At 46.4% G+C, this 10,000-nt stretch overlaps 1 pseudogene; it reads right to left on the bottom strand.

The window, feature by feature from the left end:
* Positions 1-10,000, bottom strand: part of LOC135533932 (F-actin-uncapping protein LRRC16A-like) — a 47,060-nt pseudogene that overhangs the window by 11,370 nt on the left and 25,690 nt on the right.

Below are 10,000 nucleotides of genomic sequence, written 5' to 3'. Positions count from 1 at the left end.
GTCAGGCCCCAGTGTCCTATCTGACTGCGTCAGGCCCCAGTGTTCTATCTACTGCGTCAGGCCCCAGTGTCCTATCTACTGCGTCAGGCCCCAGTGTCCTATCTATTGCGTCAGGCCCCAGTGTCCTATCTACTGCGTCAGGCCCCAGTGTCCTATCTACTGCGTCAGGCCCCAGTGTCCTATCTACTGCGTCAGGCCCCAGTGTCCTATCTACTGCGTCAGGCCCCAGTGTCCTATCTACTGCGTCAGGCCCCAGTGTCCTATCTACTGCGCCAGGCCCCAGTGTCCTATCTACTGCGCCAGGCCCCAGTGTCCTATCTACTGCGTCAGGCCCCAGTGTCCTATCTACTGCGTCAGGCCCCAGTGTCCTATCTACTGCGTCAGGCCCCAGTGTCCTATCTGACTGCGTCAGGCCCCAGTGTCCTATCTACTGCGTCAGGCCCCAGTGTCCTATCTACTGCGTCAGGCCCCAGTGTCCTATCTGACTGCGTCAGGCCCCAGTGTCCTATCTGACTGCGTCAGGCCCCAGTGTCCTATCTGACTGCGTCAGGCCCCAGTGTCCTATCTACTGCGTCAGGCCCCAGTGTCCTATCTACTGCGTCAGGCCCCAGTGTCCTATCTACTGCGTCAGGCCCCAGTGTCCTATCTACTGCGTCAGGCCCCAGTGTCCTATCTACTGCGTCAGGCCCCAGTGTCCTATCTACTGCGTCAGGCCCCAGTGTCCTATCTACTGCGTCAGGCCCCAGTGTCCTATCTACGTCAGGCCCCAGTGTCCTATCTACTGCGTCAGGCCCCAGTGTCCTATCTACTGCGTCAGGCCCCAGTGTCCTATCTACTCGTCAGGCCCCAGTGTCCTATCTACTGCGTCAGGCCCCAGTGTCCTATCTACTGTGTCAGGCCCCAGTGTCCTATCTACTGCGTCAGGCCCCAGTGTCCTATCTACTGCGTCAGGCCCCAGTGTCCTATCTACTGCGTCAGGCCCCAGTGTCCTATCTACTGCGTCAGGCCCCAGTGTCCTATCTACTGCGTCAGGCCCCAGTGTCCTATCTACTGTGTCAGGCCCCAGTGTCCTATCTACTGCGTCAGGCCCCAGTGTCCTATCTGACTGCGTCAGGCCCCACTGTCCTATCTGACTGCGTCAGGCCCCAGTGTCCTATCTACTGCGTCAGGCCCCAGTGTCCTATCTACTGCGTCAGGCCCCACTGTTCTATCTACTGCGTCAGGCCCCAGTGTCCTATCTACTGCGTCAGGCCCCACTGTCCTATCTACTGCGTCAGGCCCCGCTGTTCTATCTTACTGCGTCAGGCCCCACTGTTCTATCTACTGCGTCAGGCCCCGCTGTTCTATCTTACTGCGTCAGGCCCCACTGTTCTATCTACTGCGTCAGGCCCCAGTGTCCTATCTACTGCGTCAGGCCCCACTGTCCTATCTACTGCGTCAGGCCCCGCTGTTCTATCTTACTGCGTCAGGCCCCAGTGTCCTATCTACTGCGTCAGGCCCCACTGTCCTATCTACTGCGTCAGGCCCCGCTGTTCTATCTTACTGCGTCAGGCACCACTGTCCTATCTTACTGCGTCAGGCCCCACTGTTCTATCTGACTGCGTCAGGCACCACTGTCCTATCTTACTGCGTCAGGCCCCGCTGTTCTATCTACTGCGTCAGGCCCCACTGTCCTATCTACTGCGTCAGGCCCCACTGTCCTATCTTACTGCGTCAGGCCCCACTGTTCTATCTGACTGCGTCAGGCCCCACTGTTCTATCTGACTGCGTCAGGCACCACTGTCCTATCTTACTGCGTCGGGCCCCACTGTTCTATCTTACTGCGTCAGGCCCCACTGTTCTATCTGACTGCGTCAGGCACCACTGTTCTATCTTACTGCGTCAGGCACCACTGTTCTATCTTACTGCTTCAGGCCCCACGCTCACCATCTAACAGATAAAAACTGTTGTGGCTTGTTCAAAATATGCTTTTCATCAAATTCTGTTTGTGCCAACAGAGTTTTTCATCTCTTGAAGAGATTAAAATGGCCTCAATCTCTAACCGGACCGGATCTGAACCATCAGATCCAACTCAGTAGTCAGTTCACGTTGGGCCAGGCTGGGCAGAGAGGGAGGCAAGGGAGGGAGAGGGCAGGGGAGGAAGGGAAGAGGAAGAGTGGAGGAGGGGAGGGCTAGTGTCTGTCAGGCCAGTTTCCCCTCAGGGCTGCCACATTCTGATGGCTCAGATAAAATGAGAGAGAGAGAGAGAGAGAGAGAGAGAGAGAGAGAGAGAGAGAGAGAGAGAGGGGGAGAGGGAGAGAGAGAGGGAAAGAGAGGGGGAGAGGGAGAGGACTGAACAAGGATGGTCTTTGTGTTACTGTACCAGCTAGTGAGTGGACGGACGGATGGACGGACGGACAGACAGACAGACACAGAACAGGGTGGGTGAGAGAAAGAGTGAAAAATAGTGAGAGAGAGAGTCGAGAGTTACTTACACTGGTGCAGCAAAGAGTCTCCATGATGCAAAGGTTGAACGAGGAGGGAAGGAAGGAAGGAGAGAGAAAGAGAGCAGAAAAGAAGAGAAAAGAGAGAAGATAAAGGCTCAATGAATTCAGAAACATGAAAATGAAAAGACACTGGAGAGAGAGAGAACTCTATAGGTAGATCATTGAGAGAGAGGGAGAGAGAACTCTATAGGTAGATCATTGAGAGAGAGAGAACTCTATAGGTAGATCATTGAGAGAGAGGGAGAGAGAACTCTATAGGTAGATCATTGAGAGAGAGAGAACTCTATAGGTAGATCATTGAGAGAGAGAGAGAGAGGGAGAGAGCACACCCTAATTGACAACCAAACAAACCAAAACAAAGGCAAAGTCTTCTCATGCTTTGTTGATTTCAAAAAAGCCTTCGACTCAATTTGGCATGAGGGTCTGCTATACAAACTGATGGAAAGTGGTGTTGGGGGTAAAACATACGACATCATAAAATCCATGTACACAAACAACAAGTGTGCGGTTAAAATTGGCAAAAAACACACACATTTCTTCACACAGGGTCGTGGGGTTAGACAGGGATGCAGCTTAAGCCCCACCCTCTTCAACATATATATCAACGAACTGGCGCGGGCACTAGAAAAGTCTGCAGCACCCGGCCTCACCCTACTAGAATCTGAAGTCAAATGTCTGCTGTTTGCTGATGATCTGGTGCTTCTGTCACCAACCAAGGAGGGCCTACAGCAGCACCTAGATCTTATGCACAGATTCTGTCAGACCTGGGCCCTGACAGTAAATCTCAGTAAGACCAAAATAATGGTGTTCCAAAAAGGTCCAGTCACCAGGACCACAAATACAAATTCCATCTAGACACTGTTGCCCTAGAGCACACAAAAAACTATACATACCTTGGCCTAAACATCAGCGCCACAGGTAACTTCCACAAAGCTGTGAACGATCTGAGAGACAAGGCAAGAAGGGCATTCTATGCCATCAAAAGGAACATAAATTTCAACATACCAATTAGGATTTGGCTAAAAATACTTGAATCAGTCATAGAGCCCATTGCCCTTTATGGTTGTGAGGTCTGGGGTCCGCTCACCAACCAAGACTTTACAAAATGGGACAAACACCAAATTGAGACTCTGCACGCAGAATTCTGCAAAAATATCCTCCGTGTACAACGTAGAACACCAAATAGTGCATGCAGAGCAGAATTAGGCCGATACCCACTAATTATCAAAATCCAGAAAAGAGCTGTTAAATTCTATAACCACCTAAAAGGAAGCGATTCCCAAACCTTCCACAACAAAGCCATCACCTACAGAGAGATGAACCTGGAGAAGAGTCCCTAAGCAAGCTGGTCCTGGGGCTCTGTTCACAAACACACCCTACAGAGCCCCATGACAGCAGCACAATTAGACCCAACCAAATCATGAGAAAACAAAAAGATAATTACTTGACACACTGGAAAGAATTAACAAAAAAACAGAGCAAACTAGAATGCTATTTGGCCCTACACAGAGAGTACACAGCGGCAGAATACCTGACCACTGTGACTGACCCAAAATTAAGGAAAGCTTTGACTATGTACAGACTCAGCGAGCATAGCCTTGCTATTGAGAAAGGCCGCCGTAGGCAGACATGGCTCTCAAGAGAAGACAGGCTATGTGCTCACTGCCCACAAAATGAGGTGGAAACTGAGCTGCACTTCCTAACCTCCTGCCCAATGTATGACCATATTAGAGAGACATATTTCCCTCAGATTACACAGATCCACAAAGAATTCGAAAACAAATCCAATTTTGAAAAACTCCCATATCTACTGGGTGAAATTCCACAGTGTGCCATCAGAGCAGCAAGATTTGTGACCTGTTGCCACGAGAAAAGGGCAACCAGTGAAGAACACGCACCATTGTAAATACAACACATATCGATGCTTATTTATTTTATCTTGTGTCCTTTACCATTTGCACATTGTAAAAACACTGTATATATATATATAATATGACATTTGTAATGTCTTTATTGTTTTGAAACTTCTGTATGTGTGATGTCTACTGTTAATTTTTATTGTTTATTTCACTTTATATATTATATACCTTACTTGCTTTGGCAATGTTAACACATGTTTCCCATGCCAATAAAGCCCCTTGAATTGAAATTGAATTGAATTGAGAGAGAGAACTCTATAGGTAGATCATTGAGAGAGAGAGAGAGAGGGAGAGAGAGAGAACTCTATAGGTAGATCATTAAGAGAGAGAGAGAGAGAGAGGGAGAGAGAGAGAACTCTATAGGTAGATCATTGAGAGAGAGAGAGAGAGGGAGGGAGAGAGAGAACTCTATAGGTAGATCATTGAGAGAGAGAGAGAGGGAGAGAGAGAGAACTCTATAGGTAGATCATTAAGAGAGAGAGAGAGAACTCTATAGGTAGATCATTAGAGAGAGAGAGAGAACTCTATAGGTAGATCATTGAGAGAGAGAGAGAGAGAGGGAGGGAGAGAACTCTATAGGTAGATCATTGAGAGAGAGAGAGAGAGAGAGAGAGAGAGAGAGAGAGAGAGGGAATTCTATAGGTAGATCATTAGAGAGAGAGAGAGAGAGAGAGAGTGAGAACTCTATAGGTAGATCATTAGAGAGAGAGAGAGAGAGTGAGAACTCTATAGGTAGATCATTAGAGAGAGAGAGAGAGAGGGAACTCTATAGGTAGATCATTAGAGAGAGAGAGAGAGAGAGAGAGAGAGAGAGAACTCTATAGGTAGATCATTAGAGAGAGAGAGAGAGTGAGAACTCTATAGGTAGATCATTATAGAGAGAGAGAGAGAGAGAACTCTATAGGTAGATCATTAGAGAGAGAGAGAGAGAGAGAGAGAGAGAGAGAGAGAGAGAACTCAAGGCTGGAAGGTTAAAGCCTCTTCAGGTAAACAATGAGATGGAATCAATCCTTTGGGACATTAACCCAGAGCCATGTAAATGGCTGTGGTTTAACCTTTTAGGACAACAACCACCAGATCATATCAACCGGGAGAAAAACACATCCCATGTGAGTGGTAGGGTTGTATTCATTAGTGTGTACCAAAGCAAAACGTTTCAAAACATTGTGCAACGACAAATGTAAAAACAAGTGTTTTTTATTGGACAAATTCAGAGAAAATCCTTCCGTTTCAAGATGTTGTCTTTGGTTTCGTGCCGAGTGAATAAGACCCAGGCCTCTCTGTGAGTGTTTGACTGATGTACGCCGCTACAAAGACGGGAAGTAATGCTGCTCTTAATGAGATTAATTTAGACAGGAAACACAGGCGGCCTTGATGAAAGGACTTAATTAATACACTACTTAGGGAGGGAGGGAAGGAGAGAGGATGGGAGGGAGGATGGGAGAGAGGGAGGGAGGGAGGGAGGGAAGGAGAGAGGATGGGAGGGAGGGAGGATGGGAGAGAGGGAGGGAGGGAAGGAGAGAGGATGGGAGGGAGGGAGGATGGGAGAGAGGGAGAGAGGGAAGGAGAGAGGATGGGAGGGAGGGAGGGAGGATGGGAGAGAGAGGGAAGGAGAGGGATGGGAGGGAGGGAGGGAGGATGGGAGAGAGGGGAAGGAGAGGATGGGAGGGAGGGAGGATGGGAGGGAGGGAGAGAGGGAAGGAGAGAGGATGGGAAGGAGAGAGGATGGGAGGGAGGGAGGGAGGATGGGAGAGAGGGAGGGAGGGAAGGAGAGAGGATGGGAGGGAGGGAGAGAGGGAAGGAGAGAGGATGGGAGGGAGGGAGGATGGGAGAGAGGGAGGGAGGGAAGGAGGGAGGGAAGGAGGAGAGGATGGGAGTGAGGGAGGGAGGGAGGAGGGAGGGAAGGAGGGAGAGAGGGGAGGGAAGGAGAGAGGATGGGAGGGATGGAGGGAGGAGGGAGGGAAGGAGGGATAGAGGGAGAGAGGGAGGGAAGGAGAGAAATGGGAGGGTGGGAGGGAAGGAGAGAGGAGGGATGGAGGATGGGAGGGAGGGAGGATGGGAGGGAGGGAAGGAGAGAGGATGGGAGTGAGGGAGGGAGGAGGGAGGGAAGGCGGGAGAGAGGGAGGGAAGGAGAGAGGGAGGGAGGGAAGTTAATTAACCATATAGAGGCTATAAGTACTAGAGAGGTATAGGTCTTCTCCTGTCCAAACCTTGAATGGATGAATCCAACCCCATCTCTTTAATGGCTGTGTAATCCAACCCCATCTCTGTAATGGCTGTGTAATCCAACCCCATCTCTTTAATGGCTGTGTAATCCAACCCCATCTCTGTAATGGCTGTGTAATCCAACCCCATCTCTGTAATGGCTGTGTAATCCAACCCCATCTCTGTAATGGTTGTGTAATCCAACCGCATCTCTTTAATGGCTGTGTAATCCAACCCTATCTCTTTAATGGCTGTGTAAACAACAGCAGACACACCAAGCACAGCCAGAACTAAATATAGAATACATGCAGTCAGTCAACTAGCCTGGACTAAACCTGTCTGTTTAAAACAATAGGATGAGGGTCAGTAGCCAATAAGACAATAGGATGAATCCCTTAGAACCATCCTACCACAATGAATCAACCTCCCTATCCTACCATCCTACCACAATGTATTAACCTCCCTATCCTACCATCCTACCACAATGAATCAACATCCCTATCCTACCACCCTACCACAATGAATCAACCTCCCTATCCTACCATCCTACCACAATGTATTAACCTCCCTATCCTACCATCCTACCACAATGAATCAACCTCCCTATCCTACCACCCTACCACAATGAATCAACCTCCCAATCCTACCATCCTACCACAATGAATCAACCTCCCTATCCTACCATCCTACCACAATGAATCAACCTCCCTATCCTACCATCCTACCACAATGACTCAACCTCCCTATCTTACCATCCTACCACAATGAATCAACCTCCCTACAGTATCTTACCATAATGAATCAACCTCCCTACAGTATCTTACCATAATGAATCAACCTCCCTACAGTATCTTACCATCCTACCACAATGAATCAACCTCCCTACAGTATCTTATCACAATGAATCAACCTCCCTACAGTATCTTACCATAATGAATCAACCTCCCTACAGTATCTTACCATAATGAATCAACCTCCCTACAGTATCTTACCATAATGAATCAACCTCCCTACAGTATCTTACCATAATGAATCAACCTCCCTATCCCACCATCCTACCATAATGAATCAACCTCCCTACTGTATCTTACCATCTTACCATAATGAATCAACCTCCCTACAGTATCTTACCATAATGAATCAACCTCCCTACTGTATCTTACCATCCTACCATAATGAATCAACCTCCCTACAGTATCTTACCATAATGAATCAACCTCCCTACTGTATCTTACCATCCTACCATAATGAATCAACCTCCCTACAGTATCCTACCATAATGAATCAACCTCCCTACAGTATCTTACCATAATGAATCAACCTCCCTACAGTATCTTACCATAATGAATCAACCTCCCTACAGTATCTTACCATAATGAATCAACCTCCCTATCCTACTATTGTACCATGGCCAGTTGGCACAGCATGAGGAACTGCTAATTCATTACAGTTCGATAGAACCAGGTAACCTTAATGGTAGATTAAGGATTTTGGCCTTTCAGGCCAATAACCAGACATGAGCCAAGGTTAGCTCATCTCCCTGTAACACTCAGTCTGAGATTAGACATGTCTGGAACCCCAAATGAGTGAGGAACTGTTACGGATACAGTTATCCTGTGTGTGTGTGTATCCTGTGTGTGTGTTTCTTTTCTCTCCTCCTCCCCTCACAGGTGAAAATCATCACTCCCCAATCAGTCAACAATCAATCATCAATCAGAAGACACACCTCCTCCTATGTCCTGACCTATCACAGTTCCTTTCCCATGTTTTAAAAACCCCATCATTTGTTTGTTCTTGAGCCCAGCTCAGCTGAGCTCAATCTCTCTGTAAATGCCATGTCTGTAGGTCTCTGTGTTTCACTCTCGCTTTGTGTCTTAACCTCTCTTTTGTTTAAGCACCTCATAGCACTTTGTCATCACCTGTGAGTATTGTTTTTGGTTATGGTGTTTGTGTTACGAGTCTCATTACCATCCCCCTAGACTGTCGGGCCAAAAGGGATTCGTAACAGGAACCCACGACAAGGAGACAGAATGAACAGGATCCTGGCCCTCACACAAAACACAGGGTCGTGTAGTGTAGTGTACCATGCATGTCTCCAGGTCCTCCAGCCTTTCTGCCTCATTCAGCTCCGTGGTGGCCCGTTTAGGAGCCCTCTCCTCGGGTACGTCCAGGTCCACAGACTCCCGCTGGACCAGAGGACGCTCCTTCCTCACCAGGTGGTCAGCCTAGGGGGGAGCAAGACATAATGACTATTACACTACTGTTACTATGGTCACTATTACTGTTACTATAGTAACTATTACTATGTTCACTATTACTGTTACTATGGTCACTATTACTGTTACTACAGTCACTATTACTGTTACTATAGTAACTATTACTATGTTCACTATTACTGTTACTACGGTCACTATTACTGTTACTATAGTAACTATTACTATGGTCACTATTACTGTTACTATAGTAACTATTACTATGTGCACTATTACTGTTACCATAGTCACTATTACTGTTACTATAGTAACTATTACTATGTTCACTATTACTGTTACTATGGTCACTATTACTGTTACCACTGTCACTATTACTGTTACTATAGTAACTATTACTATGTTCACTATTACTGTTACTATGGTCACTATTACTGTTACTACAGTCACTATTACTGTTACCATAGTCACTATTACCGTTACCATAGTCACTATTACTGTTACTATAGTACCTATTACTGTTACTATAGTAACTATTACTATGTTCACTATTACTGTTACCATAGTCACTATTACTGTTACCACAGTCACTATTACTATAGTAACTATTACTATGTTCACTATTACTGTTACCATAGTCACTATTACTGTTACTATAGTAACTATCACTATGTTCACTATTACTGTTACCATAGTCACTATTACTGTTGCCATAGTCACTATTACCATAGTCACTATTACTGTTACCATAGTCACTATTACTGTTACCATAGTCACTATTACTGTTACCATAGTCACTATTACTGTTACCATAGTCACTATTACTATGTTCACTATTACTGTTACCATAGTCACTATTACTGTTACCACAGTCACTATTACTGTTACTATAGTAACTATTACTATGTTCACTATTACTGTTACCATAGTCACTATTACTGTTACCATAGTCACTATTACTGTTACCATAGTCACTATTACTATGTTCACTATTACTGTTACCATAGTCACTATTACTGTTACTCTAGTCACTATTACTGTTACTATAGTCACTATTACTGTTACTATGTTCACAAATACTGTTACTATGTTCACTATTACTGTTACTATGGTCACTATTACTGTTACTATAGTCACTATTGCTGTTACTATAGTCACTATTACTGTTACTATGGTCACA

Source organism: Oncorhynchus masou, unplaced genomic scaffold (assembly GCF_036934945.1).
Source record: "Oncorhynchus masou masou isolate Uvic2021 unplaced genomic scaffold, UVic_Omas_1.1 unplaced_scaffold_2820, whole genome shotgun sequence".
In the NCBI taxonomy this organism is placed as follows: domain Eukaryota; kingdom Metazoa; phylum Chordata; class Actinopteri; order Salmoniformes; family Salmonidae; genus Oncorhynchus; species Oncorhynchus masou.
This window is presented reverse-complemented; position numbering and strand designations above follow the sequence as displayed.